Source organism: Myxine glutinosa, chromosome 6 (genome assembly GCF_964187855.1).
Source record: "Myxine glutinosa chromosome 6, kmMyxGlut1.1, whole genome shotgun sequence".
Lineage (NCBI taxonomy): Eukaryota > Metazoa > Chordata > Myxini > Myxiniformes > Myxinidae > Myxine > Myxine glutinosa.
In genome coordinates, this window is record NC_136266.1 from 24,934,167 (window position 1) to 24,960,321 (window position 26,155).

A 26,155-nucleotide genomic window follows, 5' to 3' on the forward strand; every position below is an offset into this window, starting at 1 on the left:
AGACAGACAGACAGAGATTACTGGAATTATAGATAGACTAGGGCATTGCCCGTACTATATCTATATCTAAAATTATATCCCCCCCCCCCTCTATTTACATGAAATGGTTTGGTCCAAAGCGAACGGCTTGCGAGTACGGTGACAATCCCCCCCCTCTATTTACATGCAATGGTTTGGTCCAAAGCGAACGGCTTCCGGAGTTTGGTAAAGAAATCGCCATCGCGTGCACAAACGCGCAGGAAAGCGAATGAATCGCAAATTCGGTTTTATTAGTTTTAAAACATAGTTTAACGCCAACATAGTTTGCAAACGTGAAATAAATGAATACGCTCTCAAATGTGCCATCCGAGGCAGAGTGTGTCCTCCACGTTCGGCACACGCGATCGTTCGCTGCTCTCTGATTGGTTGAATCGTTTTTTGGACATAGCTCGGTAAGTAATTGTCCGATTAATATGAAACCTTGAAAAGGCACATCCTCGGGTCCCCAGCAATATACCTGGCAAGTTTCAAGTATATCGGACCCGTGGTTGTCGAGAAACAGCGGTCACAGACAAACAGACGTACAAACGTACAAACGTACAGACAGAGATTACTGGAATTATAGATAGATACTGTGTACTCCCCCCCCCACCCCCCCCCCTCCCAAGCTCTCCCCCATGCACAGATTTACCGACGACATCCCTGTTCTCTTCTGTTGCTGTGCTTGTGTGCTTCCGTCTCTCTCCCCACCTTGTCTCCTGCTCCCTTTATCATATATTTTATGTGTCCGTTTGTTTTGTGTGTTTAATGTGTTAGCTCTTACATGAGCCTCGACTTTGTATACAAAAAGAACAACTCCAAACTCGGGGTACAAATACAAATTTGTGTGTGGAGTACCAAAGACTATGTGGCCCCGGCGTCTCGCAAGGGTTTGGGGGCGGGGGGCATAAATTACCTATGTAAATGTGTACCGTGTTCGCCACCTGGTGGTGGTGGCAGAGGGTATTACAATGCCTTTTTTTTTTTTTTACCTGAGCAATGCTGAGGTTAAAGTAATCTACACATAGGTAAATTTGTCCTCCTATCCCTCTTCCTCTTTTCCTCCTCCCACTTCCCCCTCCCCAGAGGCAGGCAGTGTGTGTATGTGTATCTTTATGAATATAAACAGTATATGAATATTTGTATGTTTATACAGTATATGTATTCCTGTACTCTATATATGCTCCTACTCCACACTCATGACTCTCGTTGAGGAAGGTGAAAGCTGGTACGGAACGTCGATCCTTTTGGTATATATATTTCCCTCTGCCACTGAAGGTGGATGGCGGTTATGTTTTCACCCCTGTCTGTTTGTTTGTGAACAGCATATCTCAAAAAGTTATGGACGGATTCGGACGAAACTTTGTGGACAGGTTGTGTGTGTGACAAAGACGAATTGACTCCATTTTGTCTTTGAGTTAGAATCACAAACTAATATATATATATATATTTTTTTGTATACAGAGTCGAGGCTCGTGAAAGAGCTAACATTTATCAAACAAACAAATCAAACAAACAAGCAAACAAAGTATTTTAAAAGGGGAGCGGTCGACAAGATGGGGAGAGAAGGGGAGGAAGCACACAAACACAACATTTGAGAGCAGGGACATCGGGAGATGTGTGGGAGGGAGAGGGCCTGGGGGGATGCAGGATAGGTATAAAACACAAGGACACCAAGGACTTCCAGGAAAGAAGACAAAAGTCACCTCAAAAAAGTGGATTTGGGGTGAAATTAGCGGGGGTAGAAAAGATCAAGGTTTTGGATTGGGGAAGATAAGAGATGGTGGTGAACAGCCGTTTTAAAGACCTGGAGGGAGGAGTGGGATTGAAGAGAGTGAGGGAGTTTGTTCCAGAGGTGGGAGAAAAGAGGAATGAAGGAGTGAAGGTGAGCAGAGAGTCTTGATTTTGGCAGTTTAACCATAAGAGGGCTGCAGGCAGATCTTGTGCGACCTGCAGGAATATTTGGGGGACAGAGCCCAGAGAGAGCTGGGGGAGCAAGGCCGGAGAGGAGTCGGTAGAAGACGGAAAGACCACCAACCTGCCTGCGGTGAGTAAGTGAAAGGCCCTCGGAGATAGCGTCATCGCGGGAGATTCCAATGATTCTGACAAATACATGAAGCTCTCACAATCCACTTTACATCAAATGTGTAAAGGTTGTTATATCCGCCAGCGAAAGTGGATGGAGGTACCCCTGTTTGTCTGTTTGTTTGCTTTTTACCTGCGAAATCGAAGATTCTGGTCTTCTGTATATTAGTTGTCCTGGTCTGCTATTCTGTCTTTCTGTCTGTCTGTACATGATGTCTGTTAATCGCATACAGGTCATATTTTGACTCCGATCTTCACGAAATGTAACCACAAGGTAGTCACAAGCAAGGAGGCTATTGTGCTTTTTAGGTCAATATGTCAAAAGGTCAAGGTCAAGGTCACATGAATGTTCAATTTTCATCCAATTCTACACAATATATATATTATATACTGTGGACGGTGAACCCTCGTCACAGTGAGTCATCGGTTAACCCATGTGAGAATGTCAATTAATGATCTACTGTTTTTATGTGATTTGGACCATGACTACGTCTATTAATTACGGACTATTGGAACGTACCTTTTGGACATTTATACCGCTTAGACCTTTTAGACCCCTTCAGACCATTTTATACCTTTTAGAGTTAGACCCTTTGAACCTTTTACTAGGGCATGCCCGTACTATATATAAGCTAGGACGTGCCCGTACGTGGGTGCCCGTTCCTTGCCAAAAAAAAAAAAAAAAAAAATTTGTGTAGGGGTGTGTGTGTGTAAACATCCTAGGGCGTGCCCGTACGTGGGTGCAAAAAAACATGCGTGCAAACAACAACAACAAAAAAAAACTTTGAAACCACGTGGCAGTAACGACCACAGAACCCCCCCCCCCCCCCTCTATTTACATGAATGGTTTGGTCCATTCGCAACGACCACAGAACCCCCCCCCTCTATTTACATGCAATGGTTTGGTCCATTCGCAACGCCAAAGCGAACGGCGAACGGCTAAATCGCCATAGCTCGGTAAGTACTTGTCCGATTAATTTCAAACCTTGAAAAGGCACATCCTCGGGTCCCCAGCAATATACCTGGCAAGTTTAAAGTATATCGGACCCGTGGTTGTCGAGAAACAGCGGTCACAGACAAACAAACAAACGTACAAACGTACAAACGTACAAACGTACAAACGTACAAACAAACACAGAGATTACTGGAATTATAGATAGATGACCCTTTATACATCCTTAAAAACTTTGGACATTTTCACCCATGAGAACTTTACACCATTTAGACTGCTTTGACCCTTTGGACCCTTTTAAAAGTTTTCCTGAAGACCTTTACACACTTTCGATTGCTCCGACCCCTTGACCCATATACCCATTAGATCCTCCTTAGACACTTTATATTCCTTTAGACACCTTAAACCCTTTTGACCCCTTAGACCTGTAACTACTGCGAGAGCATACATTTTAGACCTTTAAACTCCTTCAACTTTTAAGACTATTTTAGACCTTTTAGACAATTTTAGACCCTTTCGACCTTTGAAGACCCTTTAGACCATAGTGTTACGTGGTCCTCCCGGTAACTACCTGGTCTTGGTGACCCCCGGACCGTGGGAGGGACCCCGCCAGAAAGATATATGGTTTATATGCTTTCGTAACGCAATCAAGATGAATTCCGGTCAAGAAGAAACCCCACACCAAGGATCCGGAATAATCAATAATATATTCCCTGAGCAATCAACAACCATCAACAATGCACAATCAATATTACAAAGATGTAAACTCATCTACACAAACTCTAAGATGGCCATCTTATATATTCCTCACGTGAGCCCCACTCCTGACTCCCTCCGTGGTCAATGTCTCCCACAATGTCTCTCGTCTCCGCACACGGGCGGTTGAACGAACCCCGGGCGGACGTGCTCCAAACGTGCCGTCTCGTACCGGGGACAGCTGTTGCAGCGCACCTCCTTGCCAAGCAACGGGGCCAACCCAGCGCGGCTTCCAACGCGCGCGAGGCCCCGAAGTGCGACCCGTACGCGTCCTTGTAGACGGGGCAAAACCAAACGCGGTTTGCACCGCGTGCGAGGTTCAACGTGCGACCCGTACGCGTCCTTGTAGACGGGGCAAAACCAAGCGCGGTTTTTCACCGCGTGCGAGGTTCAACGTGCGACCCGTACGCGGCTTTGTAGACGGGGCAAAACCCAGCGCGGTTTGCAACGCGCGCGCGGCCCAACGTGCGACCGCTTGGTTCCGTGCACGAACTCACGGGGACTTCACGTGTCAACAGATAGTTACGCGTCCAGGTAACTCCTCTCGCCAAACGGGTTTCGGAACGCCTCTGTTTTCCGCGCAGCGCAAGGTCGATTCCACCTTCTGTCTTCGCGGGGCGAGGAAGAAGAAAAAACTTCTTCTTTTACCTCGTGTCTTTTCTTCTTCCGTTTTCGGCCACTTCCGTTTCCGGCCACTGGTTCAGAAGGGCTCCTGACCCTCCAATCACAACAACCCTTAATATAATACACACGGATAAGCAACCTGAATGGTAATTCACATACATTCACATAAATATGTAACACTCCCCCCCTTCAAGAAAGAAAGTTTGAACCCAGCGAAAACTTTCGTTGCCGGCCAACTTGGATAAATAAACCAGATAACTCAACCCCCAAATCCTCAGTTCCCCTGGGCAACAATTATCCCAACTCAAAAATAAAGCAACAAACTCTCACAAAACCCCCAGATTACTCCCTCTGGACTAAACACCAGCAACGACATTGTCCCTGCCAAATCAAACTCCCTCTCATGACCCTCTGACTTTGACCGTCAGCTTCTTGTGAATGAAGGTTAAGGGGTTGATCAAAGATCCAAAGTTACGCAACTCGATAGCACTTTTTCCGGGAGGCCAAGCCGAGTATTCACTACATGGATGCCTTTAGGAACGTGAAGTTCACGGTTAGTCCGTGCAGGAAAGTTCTCTACATGGGCGCCTTGAGGAACGTGGAGTTCACGGTTAGTCCGTGCATGAAAGTTCCCTATATGGACGCCTTTAGGAACGGCGTTCACGGTTAATCCGTGTAGGAATCTTGGCTCAGCGGCTCCGCCGCATTCAGTGCTTCAACTTCTCAGAACTTCCCTAATAATTATGGTGGGACCCCTTGTCCCTGTAGTCCCACGAATAGCGGTCTCCTTCTCGGCCACTACTTTGCCAATCCTTCCTTCGGGAGCTGCCGTCACTCAGGGAGCCTCCATAATAATATTGATTGCGGCCACCACCAAAACTACCGCCCAGTTGTCCTCTCCTGTCGACCTCTCGACGCCTACGAAATGCCTTCCTTACTGTTATGGTCCGACCCTCCAAATCCTTGCCATTCCAATTCTTCTCTGCCTCTCTGGCGTCTTTGGTGCTGGCAAACGTGACAAAGCCGAACCCTCTGGACTGTTGCGTTTCCCAGTCTCTTACCAACCGCACGTCCACCAGCGGCCCATATCTGTTGAAGACAGAGGTCAGAACTTCTTCCTCTGTTTTGAAGTTCAGTCCCCCTACAAATAACTTGGCACTTTTGTCGCCATCCCGAGCTGGGGTGGTGTTATTTTCCCTGCTGGGCTCTTGACCAACCCTCAGGTTACCATAAACTTGACCCCCGGCCAAATCATTCCCGATAACCACAGATACACCCTCTACAGGAAGCGTGGCTTGTAAACCGACGGTGACCGGTCCTGACACCAAATCGGACTCCAAATGGATGACCTGAAGGGGAGCACTAACACCGCCCCCAATCCCCTGTAAACGAACACTATCCCCCGTTGCCGTCTCCTCGGACCATGGCAAAATGCCTTCAAGCATTAAAGATTGATGTGCCCCTGTGTCCCTCAATATCCTAACCGGTTTCCGGTTAGTCGAGGCTCCATCCCGTGACACAAACCCCTCTGAAATAAATGGTTGGTAACCCTTTTGATGGCGATTTCTTACGCTAGCCATCGCATTCGGAGTGGTAATAGTCGGACTCCGCTCTGGGTTGTCCCTTTTCATGAGGTAACAACTGGACATCAAGTGTCCAGGTTTCTTGCAAAACGCGCAAGTAGGGCCGGAGGAAAAACTCGTGGTCTGCCTCGGGCCCCCTGAAAAATAAGTTGGTCTTGGGCCCACAGCCCTCTGACTTCGAACAGGTGGGGTATCCGCGTTGTCCCCCTCATCCTCTCGAGGCCGCCGCCATGTATTGTCGTTCTCCGCACCTGCTGTTCCCCACCTCCCCTGCGGAGATCTAGGCGAGGAGGTAGGTTCATGGACCCCTATTCGGTGGGTTAAGGCATAATCATCTGCCATGGTGGCTGCGTCCCACAACTTCGGTACTTTCTTTTCCTGCAGGTACACTTTGATGTCCTCGTGGACACACTGCTGGAATTCCTCCACCAGGATCAAGTCCCGCAATGTTTCGAAGTCTTTCCCGACTCCTTTTGACTCACACCACCGATCAAACATGTTTTCTTTCACTCTGGCAAACTCCACATGGGTCTCACTCTCCCTCTTCCTGGCATTCCTGAATTTTTGCCTGTAAGCTTCCGGAACCAACTCATAGGCTTTGAGGATGTGCTTCTTCAGTACCTCATAATCTGCACATTGGTCCATTGGTAGCGCCGAATAAATTTCCTGAGCTTTCCCCACCAGCACACTTTGCACGAGTATGGTCCATGCCTCCTCCGGCCAGTTTAATTGTCGAGCCACTTTCTCAAAGTGTGGAAAAAATTTCGCGACTTCTTTTTCACTGAACGGTGGAACCAGCCTCACATGTCTGCCCACATCCCAGGTTTTCTGGTTAGGTGTCGACCCCGTCAGCAAGGGTGGTGCCTCTCCCCGTTCTCTCATTAACTCCAGCTCCTTGAATTTGATTTCTTGCTGAAGCTCCATGTCACGTTCCTTTAATTCCCTTTCCGCTTTTCTCTCCTCTGCTTCGAGGTCCCTTGCAGCTCTCCTCTCCTCTGCTTTTCTCCCTTCTACCCTTTCCTGGAGTTCTCGTTCCACTCTCCTTTCCTCTGCTTGTTTCTCTTCTCTCCTCGCTTCTGCTTTCCTTTCTTCTTCTGCTAACCTTTCCTGGAGTTCTCGTTCCACTCTCCTTTCCTCTGCTTGTTTCTCTTCTCTCCTCGCTTCTGCTTTCCTTTCTTCTTCTTTTAACCTTTCCTGGAGTTCTCGTTCCACTCTCCTTTCCTCCGCTTGTTTCTCTTCCCTCCTCTCTTCTGCTTTCCTTTCTTCTTCTGCTCTTTCCTTTTCTGCTTTCCTTTCTTCTTCTGCTCTTTCCTTTTCTGCTTTCCTTTCTTCTTCTGCTCTTTCCTTTTCTGCTTTCCTTTCTTCTTCTTTAATCCGTTCCTGGCTCCGTAACTGCAACTCCAGTTTCCGGAGCTCAACGTCTTCTGGTTCTTCGGGTAGCCACTCCCAGGCTAACTCGTCCCATTTTCCTAATCCCACCATAGATTGTATCACCGTGGCCTGCAACTCTGCCTTCCTCAAATTAGTTCGGACCTCCAAGTTAAAATGTTTGGCCAATTTCAAGAGGTCCGACTTTAGCAACGCTCGGAACTGTGCCTCACTCGGTGTTACCCCAAAGTTCTGTGCCACAAACGCCATGGTGCCTATCGTTAACACCTGTTAACCTTCACCCAAGACTTTACCCCAATTTCTCAAAAAAAAAAATTTACCAATTAATAATTAATTAATAAATTTTAATTAATAAAAAATATTATTATTTTATTATTTTATACAATTTTAAATCCCGGACGAGCCCCCAATTCTGTTACGTGGTCCTCCCGGTAACTACCTGGTCTTGGTGACCCCCGGACCGTGGGAGGGACCCCGCCAGAAAGATATATGGTTTATATGCTTTCGTAACGCAATCAAGATGAATTCCGGTCAAGAAGAAACCCCACACCAAGGATCCGGAATAATCAATAATATATTCCCTGAGCAATCAACAACCATCAACAATGCACAATCAATATTACAAAGATGTAAACTCATCTACACAAACTCTAAGATGGCCATCTTATATATTCCTCACGTGAGCCCCACTCCTGACTCCCTCCGTGGTCAATGTCTCCCACAATGTCTCTCGTCTCCGCACACGGGCGGTTGAACGAACCCCGGGCGGACGTGTTCCAAACGTGCCGTCTCGTACCGGGGACAGCTGTTGCAGCGCACCTCCTTGCCAAGCAACGGGGCCAACCCAGCGCGGCTTCCAACGCGCGCGAGGCCCCGAAGTGCGACCCGTACGCGTCCTTGTAGACGGGGCAAAACCAAACGCGGTTTGCACCGCGTGCGAGGTTCAACGTGCGACCCGTACGCGTCCTTGTAGACGGGGCAAAACCAAGCGCGGTTTTTCACCGCGTGCGAGGTTCAACGTGCGACCCGTACGCGGCCTTGTAGACGGGGCAAAACCCAGCGCGGTTTGCAACGCGCGCGCGGCCCAACGTGCGACCGCTTGGTTCCGTGCACGAACTCACGGGGACTTCACGTGTCAACAGATAGTTACGCGTCCAGGTAACTCCTCTCGCCAAACGGGTTTCGGAACGCCTCTGTTTTCCGCGCAGCGCAAGGTCGATTCCACCTTCTGTCTTCGCGGGGCGAGGAAGAAGAAAAAACTTCTTCTTTTACCTCGTGTCTTTTCTTCTTCCGTTTTCGGCCACTTCCGTTTCCGGCCACTGGTTCAGAAGGGCTCCTGACCCTCCAATCACAACAACCCTTAATATAATACACACGGATAAGCAACCTGAATGGTAATTCACATACATTCACATAAATATGTAACAATAGCTATTATTGAAAATTACCCTTTAAATCTTTAGACTCCTTTCGACCTTTGGCCCCTTAAGACCGTTATAGAGCCGTATAGACCCTTTGAAGCAGTTGGACCCTGTAGACCCTTAGACCCTTAGACACTGTAGACCTGTTAGACATGTTAAGACGCACACCACAAACATATGAAGGGACAAATTTACGAAAGGCGTTTAAGATTTAGATGCGTGTAGAATCACCCACCAATCATGCGATGATCACACGTTCAAAGTTAGTCCCCAATCGCCAAAGAGTGATTATCTAATGCGGATCAAAACCTAACCACAAGCGTTTAAATAACAACTGAACTTTTACATGTCGGTGAGGACAGGACAAATTTATAAAAGGCGCTTATCGAGGGTCTTGCTAAAACACGTCTAATCCTTCAATGCTGAAAAAACCATCATTGTACGCATGTACGTGCACAGCAAAACACAATCTAAACAGCAATTTACGAAGGAGATGAACAGTTTATTGTGCGCGTCTAAACGGCCGATTCGCCTGTGAAACACAACAACATCTGCAACATCCAATTGAAATGATGCACTCCCTTAAAATCGCAACGCCACGGACAATTGTTGGAGGGGATTCAGTGCATTGCTCCTCGTCGAAGGTTGATCCAGGTAATCTTGCATTAGATCCACTCATCCATCCCTCCTTCCACTCACCCATCCCTCCTTCCACTCATCCATCCCTCCTTCCACTCATCCATCCCTCTTTCCACTCATCCATCCCTCCTTCCACTCATTTCATATCTCTTTTCACTCATTCATCCCTCCTTCACTCATTTCATATCTCTTTTCACTCATCCATCCCTCCTTCACTCATTTCATATCTCTTTTCACTCATCCATCCCTCCTTCACTCATTTCATATCTCTTTTCACTCATCCATCCCTCCTTCCACTCATTTCATATCTCTTTTCACTCATTCATCCCTCCTTCACTCATTTCATATCTCTTTTCACTCATCCATCCCTCCTTCCACTCATCCATCCCTCCTTCCACTCATCCATCCCTCCTTCCACTCATCCATCCCTCCTTCCACTCATCCATCCCTCCTTCCACTCATCCATCCCTCCTTCCACTCATCCATCCCTCCTTCCACTCATTTCATATCTCTTTTCACTCATTCATCCCTCCTTCACTCATTTCATATCTCTTTTCACTCATTCATCCCTCCTTCCACTCATCCATTTCTCCTTCCACTCATCCATCCTTTATTCCACTCATCCATCCCTCCTTCCATTCAACCATCCTTCGACTCATCCATCCCTAATTCCACTCATCCATTCCTAATTCCACTCATCCATCCTCCTTCGACTCATCCATCTCTCCTTCCAGTCATCCATCCCTCCTTCCACTCATCCATCCCTCCTTCCACTCATCTATCCCTCCTTCCACTCGTCAATCCTCCTTCCACTCATCCATCCTTCCTTCTTTCCTTCCACTCATCCATATCTCCTTCCACTCATCCATCCTTTATTCCACTCATCCAGCCCTCCTTCCATTCATCCATCCCTAATTCCACTCATCCATCCTCCTTCGACTCATCCATCTCTCCTTCCAGTCATCCATCACTCCTTCCACTCATTCATCCCTCCTTCCACTCATTCATCCCTCCATCCACTCATCCATCCTCCTTCCACTCATCCATCCCTCCTTCCACTCATTCATCCCTCCATCCATTCATCCATCTTCCTTCCACTCATCAATCCTCCTTCCACGCATCCATCCCTCCATCCATTGAGCATGGAAAGACAAGCTGTGAATGTTTACAATCTCTGTATCTGAGATATGGTTCCCACAAGTAAGTTTATGTCACTCGGGGTAATCTAGATTGAAGTGATCAATGATGGTTATTGAAACATCTATCATGGTTTAGGTTTGGGTTGTATACACAGTGTAAAATTAAATAGTAGCTATCTATTTATTATGTATGCAGATCTGGTGATGGTTTGCCACTCCTTCCATACTTTTATAGTTGTTGTAATGTTAACAATGAACTGCCAGGAAGTGTATGAGAGCACAACTGCAGTTCTAACTCAATCATATTTGCCTAACGCTTGCTTCAAGGCCTTAAACGCACTCTTAAACATGCCCTCGCCGACGTGTAAAGTTTACCTGTTATTGAAACGCTTGTGATTAGGTTTTGATTGCGCATTAGATAAATACTCTTCGGTGATAGGCGATTAACTTTGAACGGGTGATAATCGCACGACATGCGTCTAAATCTTAAACAAACGCTTTTCTGTTCAGCCCGGCATGTTTAAGAGTGTGTTTAAGGCCTTGCAGCATTACATGGTTTATAATTGGTAGTTTACATGGGATGGTGAATATGGATGTGTTAGTCGTGTGTTAGCAAAACACTTGCAAAGCGCTTTTCGGCCCTTGGTCTTCTTGCAATACACAGACTATAATTTTCTCTGCAAATAATCCGCAATCTAGATCCACCTTCAGGATGGGTACCTCTACTATATTGACAAGAATTTGCATATTGGGACATTGAATTGGTTCACCAATCAAATCCGAGAAGCATATTGTTTATTTGGATTTTGCAAGTATCATGCTGTGCACAACATCGTTCTTCTTTGCTTGGTTGTCTGTTTGTGAACAGGATATCCCAAAAAACTGTGATGAATTTATGATGAAATTTGGACGAAATTTGGTGGATAGGTTGGGTGTGTGACAAGGACGAACTGATTCGATTTTGGATCCAGATAAAAAATTTTTTTTAAGTGATTCTTCACAACTGGAGAGATGTTGGCAAAAACAATAGTTCAAAACGTTGTGCATGGTTTATGACAGAACTTGGTGGATGAGTTGGGTAGGTGACAAGAACAAGCTGATTCAATTTTGGTTCAGGTCCGAATGCAGATCCGGCCTATGAGTGGGATACAAAATTCAACTGTTCAGCCTGGCAGAGGTATGCGCTCTACCAAGTACTGTTCTACTATTTACTGGGGTTGGATGCACCCCAACTTGTGCATGCGGTCTGCCATCATTCCCCACTGGTGTATATATATATATATACAGTCACGTGAAAAAGTAAATACACCCCATGTAAAGTTTTGACTTTTTCAACATATTTCAACATACAGCTATTTGATCTTCATTTCAACAATATTGATAGATAAAGGTGATATAATATAACAAATATCATGAAACATTTACATTTTGTAGTCCATTGTATAATTTAAATAAACATAAATGCAAATTTCGCATGTGGAAAAAGTAAGTACACCCTTGGCTCTAATAGGTGGTATTGCCCCCTTTGGCAGAAACAACCTCAATTCGGCGTTTCTTATAACTGTCTACCAGTCTCTGACATCGACTGGGAGAAATTTTTGCCCACTACTCCATGCAGAATTCTTTCATCTGTGTGATGTTTGAGGGGTTTCTTGCATGCACAGCTCGTTTCAACTCCCTCCACAACATCTCGATGGGATTTAGATCCGGGCTTTGACTTGGCCATTCCAGAACCCTCCATTTCTTTCTTTTCAGCCATTCCTTGGTGGATTTACTGGTATGTTTAGGGTCATTGTCATGTTGCAAGATCCACCTTCTGTTGAGCTTCAACTTTCCGACAGATGGCCTCACATTATGCTCAAGCACCCTCTGGTACAATGAAGAATTCATAGTGGATTCGATGATGATGAGCTGCCCAGGCCCTGATGCAGCAAAGCTGCCCCAAACCATAATATTTCCACCACTATGTTTTACAGTTGGTATCAGGTTCTTGTGGTCAAATGCTGTCTTTGGTATTCGCCAAACATGTCTTCTGGTACTGTGGTCAAATAGCTCTACCTTTGACTCATCTGTCCAGAGCACATTGTTCCAGAAGTGCTGGTCTTTGCCAAGGTGTTCATTGGCAAACTTTAGTCTTGCCCTGATGTTCTTTCTGGACAGCAAAGGTTTCCTCCTGGCACACCTCCCATGTAGATCAAATTTGTGCAGCCTCTTTCTAATGGTAGACTCGTGCACTTTGACATCAACAGTGGCAAGAGCTACCTGTAGGTCCAGTCATGACATTCTGGGGTTCTTAGAGACTTCTTTAAGCATCTCGCGGTCTGCTCTCGGGCTGAACTTGCTGGGGCGGCCTGGCCTGAACAAGTTGGCAGTTGTTTGGAATCTTCTCCACTTGTAGATGATCTTCCGGACAGTCGAATGATTGATTTCAAATTGTTTGGAGATCTTTTTAAATCCCTTCCCAGACTCGTAGGCATCTATAACCTTCTGTGTGAAGGCCTCAGAGAGCTCTTTTGATCTAGGCATGTGACGCCGCACACTTCAACAACAAAGAGCAAACCAAACGAAATGTCTGAGGTTTAAATAAGACAGGTTCCCCCAAGATTCTCTCTAACGATGTTCTAATCATTTCCAGCTGAGCTGGTGCACCTGATTCTAATTTTAGGTATTTGAAGTAGTGATAAATGTTGGGGTGTACTTACTTTTTCCACATGCGAAATTTGCATTTATGTTTATTTAAATTATACAATGGACTACAAAATGTAAATGTTTCATGATATTTGTTATATTATATCACCTTTATCTATCAATCTTGTTGAAATGAAGATCGAATAGCTGTATGTTGAAATATGTTGAAAAAGTCAAAACTTTACATGGGGTGTACTTACTTTTTCACGTGACTGTATATACTGTATATATATATAGATATATAAAATATGTGTGTGTATGTATTGTTAATATCCGTCTTCCTTATTGTAACTACTGTACAATATGTTTATCATTTCCTGATGTTTAACCCTTGCCTCTCTTCTGGTGTGGTTTACATTCCTCAGTAATATTGTTACGGATCTGGTTTAAGGTTTAAAATGGGGGATATTATATTCAAATTGTTATTTCATAGTACCTGTTGACGTAAATGTGATGTAATTTCTGTCAATGATAAAGTACTTGTGGAGCACGTGTTTAGAGAGCTCTCGTTCCCCCCACTCCAGTGTCTGTATTTACACCCAAGCCTTTTTACTCTCCCTACGTTATTGAGCCTTCCCCTTCGTCATCTGTCCTTGTATGGAATATCTTCTGTTAGTTGACAGCCAATCGGCATGGCCTACATACGCAATCACAGGATCAGCGCAAGAACATGAGATGTGCCAATAACATGCCCATATGGACATCTGTCAAGCTCAAGGCCATCAGACCGGCTGGTAAGAAAGCCCATAAATCACCATCTGTATGTGTTGCGGAATTTTCCACACTCACCAGCCAATGGGCACGCTCTCCCAATACTCTGTCATGCTGCATCGGCCAATGAGAGCCTGCCATTGACGATTTGATCGGCCCTGCGGGACCCAATAAAAGTACGCACACCATGCGTGTTTCAGTCCTTTTGTGGTTCATGGTGCTCCTGCTCATTGTTCTGCCCTCGGGCCCTGGTTGGTTGTTGGATCGCTGCTCTTTGTGCTTGGAGAGCTCCTGGAGGATCTGTTTTGTGGCGCAAAATGCGGTTCAGGAGTTGGTGTGCGGGGAACATCGTTGTCACCAGGATGCAAGGCATGGCGAGGACAAACCTCCCACTATTCCGCTGTGCACTTGGACAAGGACCAATACCGTGTGCATGAGCAGGTTTCTTTGTTGTGTCATCTCCGTTCTCCATCCCTTGTTTCCGTGAGTGAGTGAATAAGGCATACGTGTTACTGCCATCGTTATATTGTGGGCGCATTGTTTAAATTATTTATTACCTGCGCCACCAAAGGTGGACATGGGATTTTCACCCCTGTCTGTCTGTCTGCTTGTTTCTTTGACTCTGAGCAGGATATCCCAAAAGGTTGTGGACAAATTTGGTGAAATTTAGTGGAGAGTTTGGGTATGTGACAAGGCCAACCATAACACTGGTGGCAGGAGTGCGGCTTGAAGCTGAGGGGAACAATAGGCCACCCAAATCCAAATGAGAACAATTGAATTTTAAATAAATTTCCAATTAATAGTAAAAGGAAGAAACTTTATTGTAAAAGAGATGCATAGAGTACATTCCAAATTCCACGATGGCAGAGGGGCGTTTTTGGGCAACACCAGCGTGGCCCCAGAGAAAATGGTGTTGGAGGGGCCAGTAGAGGATGCAGTGAAGTCTGTAGCCCAGCACCCCTAGTCGCCCAGGATGAAACCACGATGGCAAACAGTTCCAGGAGGCCATGTTCCAGGAGCTGACAGGAAAATGAAGGCTGGCCAGGCCAAATTGAATGTCAATGGGGCTGAGCTGGAGGGAAAAATTGTGGCTGGACAGGCCAATCTTGTGGCAGAAATAAAGGCCAAGCAGGACAATATGGCAAAAGACTTACCTGAGGCGAAGTCCGTGCAGTGGTACTTGGCAGTCAGCCAAGCCAGATTTGTGGATGATTTAGGCAAACAACAAGAGGGAATGAGGATAGAAGAGGGGAATTAAAAGAAGATACAGAGAAAGAGATAGAGGTAGTGGAGAGGTTAGAATAGGGGCAGAGGGAGTGTCGAAAAAGAAACGAAGAGATAGCAGAGAGATTGGAGGGGATAGCACCAGCAGAAGACCTTGAAAGTGGAGAGGAGGAGACACAAGGATATGTGTGGCAGTATGGTTCGAAGTGAAGGTGACCCTACAGGAGGACAAAACAAGGCTGGAAGCCGGCGGTCTTCACCATGTCAGTGAACTCACACATGAATGATTAGGAGGACCACATCCAGGGAACATGAGACTGGATGGGGGGTCCTTCCAGTGAGGTATGTGTGCTGGATAGTATGTAGGTGTGTGCAAATAAAGGCACATGCGAGAGTGTGAGTGTGGGGCATGGCGGTGGTTGTGATGTGTGGAGTATGGAAGAGAAGAAGGATGGGGGAAATGCCACCTGGGGAGCCACCAGTAGAGACGGACTGGTTAGGGGTAAGGTCTGCGTGGCTCTCCACTGACATTCCAGGACTGGCAATGGTTGAGCCGGCAGGCAAGCAGGGGGTACCACATGTTGGAGCACACATGCATGTAATCCACAGGATATAGTTATAGGTATGAGGTTGCGTTCCCTCCATGTCTTTAGCAGGCCCCAGATAATTAAAAGAAGATGGCGCAAGATGTGCGCATCGCATAGCCCCCATTGGACATAAGTCTTACAGAAAGGAAGGGGCTGTGTGCCCCTGAAGAATTGGTGCAAGGTTGGGGGCACTTTGACATTAGTGAGGTGAGGGCTAGTGAGGGGCCCCATGTGAGTCCTTGGGTGGACTCACTGGAACAGTAGACGTGGCGACCAAGGCTGTGGAGCTCCGCGAGGGTCCCACGGTGGCCCCCAGGGATAAGGCAGAGGCTGTGGAGAGCGTAGGCAGATGGACGGACTGGATACAAAATTGACGTTTGAAAATGGGATGGGAGAATTGGATTGTCTTGGATTTGGGAAAGTTCCTACAATTTAATAGCTGGGATATATAAAAACGGCATTAATTGGTTATAACCTGGAAGACATAGGTTAGAATGCTTTCCTCCTTCCGCCTTCTCTTGTTTCCACAGCATTTGTGATGAATGGAGGAATGTATGATATGAAACTGATGGGAGTGAATTAATTTGGAGTGCTTGAACCAAATTTTCGTAATGGAATAGTGTGATGGGATTGTGAATTGAGTGGTGGGAATAGCACCCCCTACTGGGAAGAATCCCCATTTCAGAGTAAGCTTAGCTCGAGGGTATTCAGATGATTCAGAAAATGGAGGTTGTGATGGTGCAGGTGCTGATGGAAAGAAAAATACATCGATGAAATGTGTGCAAATTTGTAGTTCAGGCCTCGGAATATGGCCCGAGTGTGAGTCAGTGTTAGGTGTAAGATGCACTCCGGGCCCTGAGTGCCTTGAGTGCCTTGAGTGGCAGAGGCCGCAGTATGCTGGAAGGGCATGGGTGATTTCTACATTTTTGTTGTCGTTGACCTGTGTACCCGGCTTGTTGTTGAAGGAGAGGACACAAGATGGGAAGTACCACCGAACACATGGAAGGGCTGCCAGAGAGGGCTCCCGTTTTTCTGATGTGTGGGTTCAGGGGTTCCACATTGCGGAGCAGGCAGAAAGCCTGTGGAGGGTGTCACGCTGCCCACTCATGAGATTGTGTGAAGCACAGGGCAGCATAATTAAGGGCCAAGCCCAAAATCGAGGAAGAGACCAGCATACTGAGGAACAGGTAAAATTGGGATGTTAGAACCACAACAGAGGGGGTTAACAGTAAAACGAAATTGTCTTTTTGCATGTGATAGCATAGCTTAGTCATGCTTCTCCTTCTACCATTAAATATTTGCGGCCGCTGGAGAGAAGAGGAGTGGGGCAATTGGATTTTCCGAGAACCAATTGCATCCCAAATTGTTAGCAAAGGGTTCTAGGCCCCATTGAGTCACTCCGGTGGCAAGTCAGGTTGGGCCACCTCACTCCAACCTTTGTGCCACTGCACCTACCTGTGCTTCCTCTAGGAGTCTAGGGAAGGGAGGATATTGGACATTTTAAATTCACAGGAAAGATAGAGTTCGTGAAATTAGTGAATCGGTATGAGAGATAGTTAGGGTTATGATAGATTAGGGTGAAGCCAGTCTTCCTGCCTGTTATCTCCCAGAGGATGCCTGCCTACCTAGTGATTACTACCTACGTGCCTGCTACCAGCCTGTCAGCCGGTCATCAGTGCTCCATGGACCCCTGGCCAAAGATGCCAGACACTTAAAACGATTAATGTGCTGGCCATATGAACAAAAGAGTGATGGAGAATGGGTGGGGCTGCCTGGAGGTGAATGGAAAAGAAAAATAAACATATGTCACCCACAGGGTGAACCGTATCTTGCCAAAATGTGAAAATTCCGTTTTTTCGTCATGACGTCATCAAATGACGTCATAGCGTCAAACTGTTTACAGATCTGGGAAGCACTCATCAAGGGCATTCATATGAGGTATTACTCGATATGGTACCTACGATTTCAAAATTTGACCTTGGGGTCAATAATTTTCGACCTCCAGCGCTAACCATGAAGGTCAAGGCCGATCGCCACCAAAAACTAATCAGCTGAGCGCCGGACCATATACTAGATTCCCATGAAGTTTGGAGACGATCCGATCAAAGTTACTCAAAAAATTAGTGTTTCGTCGACCTCCATGATTGGCCGCAAAGTGACCTTGACCTTTGACCTTGACCTTCATAATTTTGTGTGCTAAAGGGTATCTCTAAAAGACTCTGATATGCGAACTTACAAGAGTTTCCAAAGGGAACTGTGCTCTACAGAGTGACCTAAACAATGCGAACTAAAGCAATACAATATACATGAAAAGTGCAGTTTTTTCGTCATAACGCCGTCAAATGACGTCACATTGTCAAACTAGTTATATGTTTGGAAAGCACTCAACAAGGGCTTCAATTTGAGGTACTACTCGATATGGTAACTGAAACTTGAAAATTTTACCTTTTGGTCAAAATTGAATGACCTTCAAAATGACCTTGAAGGTCAAGGCCGATCGACACCAAAAACTAATCAGCTGAGCGCCATACCACACCCTATATACCCACCAAGTTTGGAGATCATAAGATCAAAGTTACTCAAAAAATAAGGGTTTCGTTGACCTCCATGATTGACCGCAAAGTGACCTTGACCTTTGACCTTGACCTTCAAAATTTTGTGTGCTGAAGGGTATCTCTATAGGACTCTGATATGCGAAGTTACAGGAGTTTCCAATAATAACTGTGGTCTACAGAGTGATCTAAACGTGAAAAAAAAATGATTAACCACAAACAAAAAAACAGACAAACATACAAGCTGACTAATACATCTTGCAAAAACTTCGTTTTGGCAAGATAAAAATGAACCAGACATAATTTGTTGTTGCAACGTCAACCGGTATGCCTCCACCCATATTATTTCATCAGCATACATACTTGTACCAAGCTTGATTTAAATCCCTTCAGCCATTCTAAACGATCACATTTTTACCTGACATGACCGCTGACCTTTGACCTCTTGATGCCGAAATATAATCAGTTCATTTTTGCATCATAATATATACTTATATCAAGTTCGGTCAAAATCCCATCACCGGTTTACAAGTTAGTGTGATAACATGATTCTTACCAAACGGGACCTCTGACCTTTAACCTCTTGGCGCCATAGTCTAATCAGTTTATCTTTACACAATTATACCGTGTCTTCAGAAAGTATTCACACCCCTTGCCTTTTTCACATTTTGTTGTGTTTCAGTCTGAATTTAAAATGGATTAAATTGTGATTTTTTTGTCACTGATCTACACATAATAACCAATAATGTCAAAATGGAATGTTTTTATATATAAATTTTTACAAGTTCATTCAAATATTAAACGCTGATATGTCTTGAGTCAATAAGTATTCAACCGCTTTGCTATGGCACTCCAGAATGAGCTCAGCTGCATCCAATTATCTTTGATCATCCTTGACATGTCTCCACGACCTTATTGGAGTCTACCTGTGGCCAATTCAATTGATTGGACATTATTTAGAAAGACACACCTTTCTATATTATAAGGTCCCACAGTTGACAGTGCACGTCAGAGCAGAAACTCGACCATGATGTCCAAGGAACTGTCTGTAAAACTCCGATATATAATTGTGAGGAGGCATATATCTGGGGAAGGGAATAAAACAATTTCTAGAGTGATAAATGTTCCAAAAAGAACAGTGAGCTCCATCATTAGGAAATGGAAAGAATATAGAACAGAACTATGCAGACTCTTAATAGAGCTGATCGTCTGACCAACCGGAGCAATCTGGCAAGAAGGACCTTGATCGGGGAGGTGACCATGAACCCATTGACCACTCTGACAGAACTACAGAGTTCCTTGGATGAGATGGGAGAACCTGCCAGAAGGACAACAGTCTCTGCAGCACTTCACAAATCTAGGCTTTATGAGAGAGTGGCCAGACGGAAGACACTGCTGAGAAAAAGGCACATGACAGCATGCCTGGAGTTTGCAAAAAGGCACGTGAAAGACTGAGAGCATGAGGCAAAATATTATATGGTCTGATGAGATGAAAATTGAACTCTTTGGACTGAATGCAAAGCGCTACGTCTGGCGGAAACCGAGCACAGCTCATCCCCATCTAACACCATCCCTACTGTGAGGCATGGTGGTGGCAGCATCATGCTATGGGGATGCTTTTCAGCGGCATGGCCTGGGAGACGTACAACAATATATGGAGCAATGAATGGAGCCAAATACAGGCAAAGCCTTGAGAAGAACCTGCTTCAGAGTGCAAAAGACCTTGACTGCGGTAAAGAGTTACGTTCTAATAGGACAATGACCCCAAATATACAGCCAACTCAACACTGGAATGGCTTCAGTACAAGAAAGTGAAAGTCCTTCAGTGGCCCAGCCAAAGCGCAGACTTGAATCCCATTGAGAATCTGTGGAAAGACTTGAAGATTGCTGTTCACTGACACCCCCCATACAACTTGATAAAGCTTGAGCAACTCTGCAAGGAAGAATGGGAGGAACTCCCCAAATCCAGATGTGCAAAGCTGATACAGACATATACAAGACTTGAAGCTTTAATCGCTGCCAAAGGCGCTTCTATGAAGTGTTGACTCAGGTGGCTGAATATTGATGTAAATTAGATATTTCTGTATTTCATTTTTAATGTATTTGTAAAGATTTGTAAAAAAAAATCGAAAAACATGGTTTTACTTTGTCATTATGGGGTATTTTGTGTAGATCAGTGACAAAAAATTTAAATTTAATCTATTTTAGATTCAGGGTGCAACACAACAAAATGTGAAAAAGTCAAGGGGTGTGAATAATTTCTGAAGGTACTGTACATACTTGAACCAAGTTTGAGTTAGATCCCTTCATCTGTTCACCTGGCATGACCTTTGACCTATTGATGCCAACATCTAATCAGTTCATCTTTGCATTATAATATATACTTGTACCAACTTCGGTCAAAATCCCATCCCTAGTTCACAAGTTAGTACAGTAACAGAATGTTTACCTAACAGGACCTTTGACCTCTTCACCCTGTAATCTAATCAGTTCATCTTTACATCATTATCCATACTTGTACCAAGTTTGACTTGGATCCCGTCAGCTGTTCTTAAGTTATCAAAGTAATGTAAACCTATCACGGACGCACAAACAGACAGACCGACGGATAGACAGACAACAGAAAAACTTAATCGCTCCAGTGACTTAGTCAACAGAGGCAAAAAAAAGGTTAATGCCCCTCCAAAGAGCAAGGCCCCTTCCCTATTGGACAAATGTTTTGAATTATTTTTGTTAAACGATGGGTTATATAGAATATAAGTACAGTTCTGTCTTTAGTGGCTGGGAGAATGATTGGAAAAGATTATTGATACCTAGACAAGAGAAATTAAGTTTTGATACACTGAATGTGGGTTACGTTAGGAGGGAGTTGTGTGTTGATAAATTGCCAACCTGATGCTGTCTTTACCACAGATCAGGGACGAGTCTTCCAAAGAGAGGGGGGGCAATGTTACGGATTCGGTCTGTGGGTAAAATTGTGGATATATTAGAATAATTATTTCGTAGTACATGTTAGTGCAAGTGTGGTGTAATTCGTGCATATGATAAAGTGTGATGAGCACGTGTTTAGAAAGATCTTGCCATCTATCAGGCTGCGTCGACCAATGGGCATGCGATCGATCGGTCCCATGACACATAATAAAAGCACGCACTCTTTGCTCATTGCAACAACTTTGTGGTTTGTGGTGGTCGTGCTCATGCTTCTGTCACGGGGCCCTGGTTGTTTGGTGGCTTGCTACTGTTCGTGCTTGGAGAGTTCCCTGGAGGTTTGGGTTCTGAGCAGAAGTCCCGGTCATGACGAGCTGGTGTATGAGGAACGTGGGTGGCAACAGCAGCCAAGGCATGGTGAGGACCTCCCCAGCACTGGTCCCCTTCATACCCGGACAGAGACCCATAGCATACGCATGCATTGCCATGTGGAGCAACTTTCTCTTTGTCTTGTCATCTCCTTTCTCTGTCCCATGTTTCCCCGAGTGAATGAAGAAAGCGTACTTGTTAAGGTCACCGTGGTAAGAGTGGTGGGGTGGGAGGGGGGGGAGAGGGTTGAGGATCTTATTGTTTCATTTATTTAATATTAATTTTGATCGCCGTTGTGTGGCCGTTTTCTTCTTCCTCCCCTTTTCTCCCCGTAGTAAACTCTCCTTTTTGATAGGGACCTGTGTGGTGATCCAGAGTAGGCTCCATAGCGCAATAATTGGTTTATTAACCCCATATATGGGCAGATTGGATCTTGCCATGGTCGTTAAGTCTGAAGACGCTGATTCACCCTAAATTAACCAGGTGGACGGGCAGATCCTTTCTTCCCATAGCAACCGGGTGGCGGGACGATCGTTGAACATCCACAACTGTAACAATATTAATATGAACTTCTTCTTTGAACCTTTTCCAAATGTATACAACGATGCAAATTAACTATAACCACACATCTATCTATAATTCCAGTAATCTCTGTCTGTCTGTCTGTACGTTTGTCTGTGACCGCTGTTTCTCGACAACCACGGGTCCGATATACTTTTAACTTGCCAGGTATATTGCTGGGGACCCGAGGATGTGCCTTTTCAAGGTTTCATATTAATCGGACAATTACTTACCGAGCTATGTCCAAAAAACGATTCAACCAATCAGAGAGCAGCGAACGATCGCGTGTGCCGAACGTGGCGGGCACACTCTGCCTCGGATGGCACATTTGAGAGCGTATTCATTTATTTCACGTTTGCAAACTATGTTGGCGTTAAACTATGTTTTACAACTAATAAAAACGAATTTGCGATTCATTCGCTTTCCTGCGCGTTTGTGCACGCGATGGCGATTTCTTTACCAAACTCCGGAAGCCGTTCGCTTTGGACCAAACCATTGCATGTAAATAGAGGGGGGGGATTGTCACCACTCGCAAGCCGTTCGCTTTGGACCAAACCATTTCATGTAAATAGAGGGGGGGGATATAATTTTAGATATAGATATAGTACGGGCATGCCCTAGTGTCTATAATACTAAGAAACAGGACTCTACCTTCACCAGTGTATCAATTTCTGTCGGTATATACAACACACCAATGACCTGCCACATTACTTATGTATTAAAGATGTGATAATTTCAGACATCATCCACAATAATATAGGCAGAAACGTGTCTGGATTTATGAAAACATTCTGAGGATTCAAAAAAATATCTTTATTACATGAAAAGGTAAATCTAAATATCTACGAAGAATAGTTACGAAGATTGTGGTTGTATTCAGGGCCTCAAAACTCATACTTGCATCTTCACGTTGTCCTGTCTCCATCAATTCTGCTTTCAATACCGTCTCACGTCTTCACTTTTACTCCCTGGTGGGAGCTGGGCTTATATAACAAGTCCATGGCCAACAACGAACTTCGAGTGTTTTGATTGGTGGAAGATCGATGTCCTGTTTTGATGCTTGGAAATCTTTCCCACTTTTCTCGTGCGACATTGCAATATAAACAAATGAACTTGCAACCCACAAAAATCAAGAGGATCTCCAAACTCATTTACGCATCAATTCAAAGTAGCATGAAACTCCAATTTTGGACATACACTGACCAAAAGCACACGTTGAAAGACCGAGATTCAAAGTAACGGACACATAAGGAAAACGGCCGAAGTTTATCGAAAATTAAAGAAACTAAACAGTACAAAATGGGAGCAACCATCTTTACCTTGTATAACGCAACGCTGCAGGAATGCTTTGTACTTCGCCTGTAGGCCTACTCATAATAATTGTCGATTTATTAATTGAAAATACAAACACCATACAATGATTCTATTTTTTTACTCCAGCTATTCTGCACACGCAAACTTTTTAACAGAGCTGCGCATCGAGGGATTCAGATTTTGGGAACCGTTTGCTCTTTTAATGGGATGAACCACAAATTAGGAACAGCGTCAATAATGTCAGCAAGTTCAACTAAGCAATTAGTTTCACGAATCGGGTTCGTAATTACACCTCGAGAATGTGTGTTTTTGCGAGCGGGTTTGTTACGTTCGATCACAACCCGAGATGTTCAGTGCCCTCACCGTGTAATATGCCGCAGAGCTCTGGAAGGCAGCCAGGAAATGGAAACTCGCACAGCCGACATGACACTGAACTCGGTGCGGACACAGCAATGCGGCGTTAACGGGGGTTCTGCTGGGGAGAGGAGGGGTTGCTTTTCCATGGCATTTTGCAAATGACCAGGATGCATGTGTGCCACTGTGCCAGGCACCCTGATCGTTGTTATTTCAAATTGGGGGAAGGTAATCTATTCCTTATTATGAATCCATGTTAACGGCAAAAATGGCCTGTCTTGTACAAAGCCACCATGAGATGGGTGGGATAAAATATTTTTCAAAATGCTCTTAAACTCCATGGGAATCAAACCTAATAATTAATATAAAGCGGCGATGCTACTACGCACAACAGAACCACAGAGTTGCTCACATGGCATCGTGGCTGGATAGGCTGCAACACAACCTGTTAGGATTTTTTCAAAATAAATAGGCCTTTTCCTCTGCTGAAATGGTGTAATTATGCAATATAATATCCCTCCTCCCTCCAAATTTCCGGTTTTCCCTCCTGAGAATTTCCATCTGTATCCATCTTGTCCACCCCATGCATCCTCTCCTGCCCCACATTCCTCCCCACACCCATGGTTAGTCCAATTCTCCCTCTATTTTGGCCTTCAACTCTGCTGTTCATGTTTCACCCTCTCTCTCTCTCTGCTGTTCCTTTTGTCCTGTTACATCCTGATCCATTCAATGTAGTAGCTCTTCCATGAGTCTTGACTCTGCATACAAAAAATACAAATAACAATTGCAGGATTTGATCTAAAATAAGTAAAAACGAAAAATGCCTTTAATCATACGTCATTTACCCAGATGTCTTTTCGTATATAAAGGAATGACAAATACATAAATGTGACCGAATATTTAACTATTATTAAACACGAATCATTATGAGGGTTGAGGGCAACATTTCAATACCTCAAATCGTTTGATGTGTATGTATATTGATATTGGCTTCATGGTTAACATGTACATGTAGGTTTGTATGTACAGTATATATACGCACATATACCATATATTCCAAGCATGCTGCATTGGTTGCGTGAGAAAATACTTAATAATCATTTTGTTTTTATATGCATACACTGCGTTATACGAGTCATGTCCTGTGTCTCAGTAGTATATTTTGAACACCCCTCGAACACATTTTGAACAACCCTTGTATGTTTGACATCCTCAAAACAGCATCATTGAATATTATTGTTGACCAAAATTTTCACAGACTAGAGAGCCAGGCCTGATGTTCGACTAGAACTAAGCAAAGCAAGAATTTGGAATTTGGCCAGGGTGCTGGCGTTAACTCGCCTACTCTTCACGAAAAGCACCTTGGGTTCTTTCATGTCGATGGACTCATGCTGGCAGACCATGGAACAGCCGGATTAACGCCCATCCGAGGAATGGTGTACTTTCTGCTGCAGTGTCCTGCACGTGAAGCAACAATCTGAAAATTTTTAGTTGGAGCGGAAATCGAACCAAGGTTAGACAACTCCAAGCCAAGCATGCTACTTTTGAGATATCTTGTAATATATACAGTCACGTGCAAAAGTAAGTACACCCCATGTAAAGTTTTGACTTTTTCAACATATTTCAACATAAAGCTATTTGATCTTCATTTCAACAATATTGATAGATAAAGGTGATATAATATAACAAATATCATGAAACATTTACATTTTGTAGTCCATTGTATAGTTTAAATAAACATAAATGCAAATTTCGCATGTGGAAAAAGTAAGTACACCCTTGGCTCTAATAGGTGGTATTGTCCCCTTTGGCAGAAACAACCTCAAGTAGGCGTTTCTTATAACTGTCTACCAGTCTCTGAAATCGACTGGGAGAAATTTTTGCCCACTCCTCCATGCAGAATTCTTTCAGCTGTGCGATGTTTGAGGGGTTTCTTGCATGCACAGCTCGTTTCAAATTCCCCCACAACATCTCAATGGGATTTAGATCCGGGCTTTGACTTGGCCATTCCAGAACCCTCCATTTGTTTCTTTTCAGCCATTCCGTGGTGGATTTACTGGTATGTTTAGTATCATTGTCATGTTGCAAGGTCCACCTTCGGTTGAGCTTCAACTTTCCGACAGATGGCCTCACATTATCCTCAAGCACCCTCTGGTACAATGAAGAATTCATAGTGGATTCTATGATGGTGAGCTGCCCAGGCCCTGATGCAGCAAAGCTGCCCCAACCATAATATTTCCACGACCATGCTTTACAGTTGG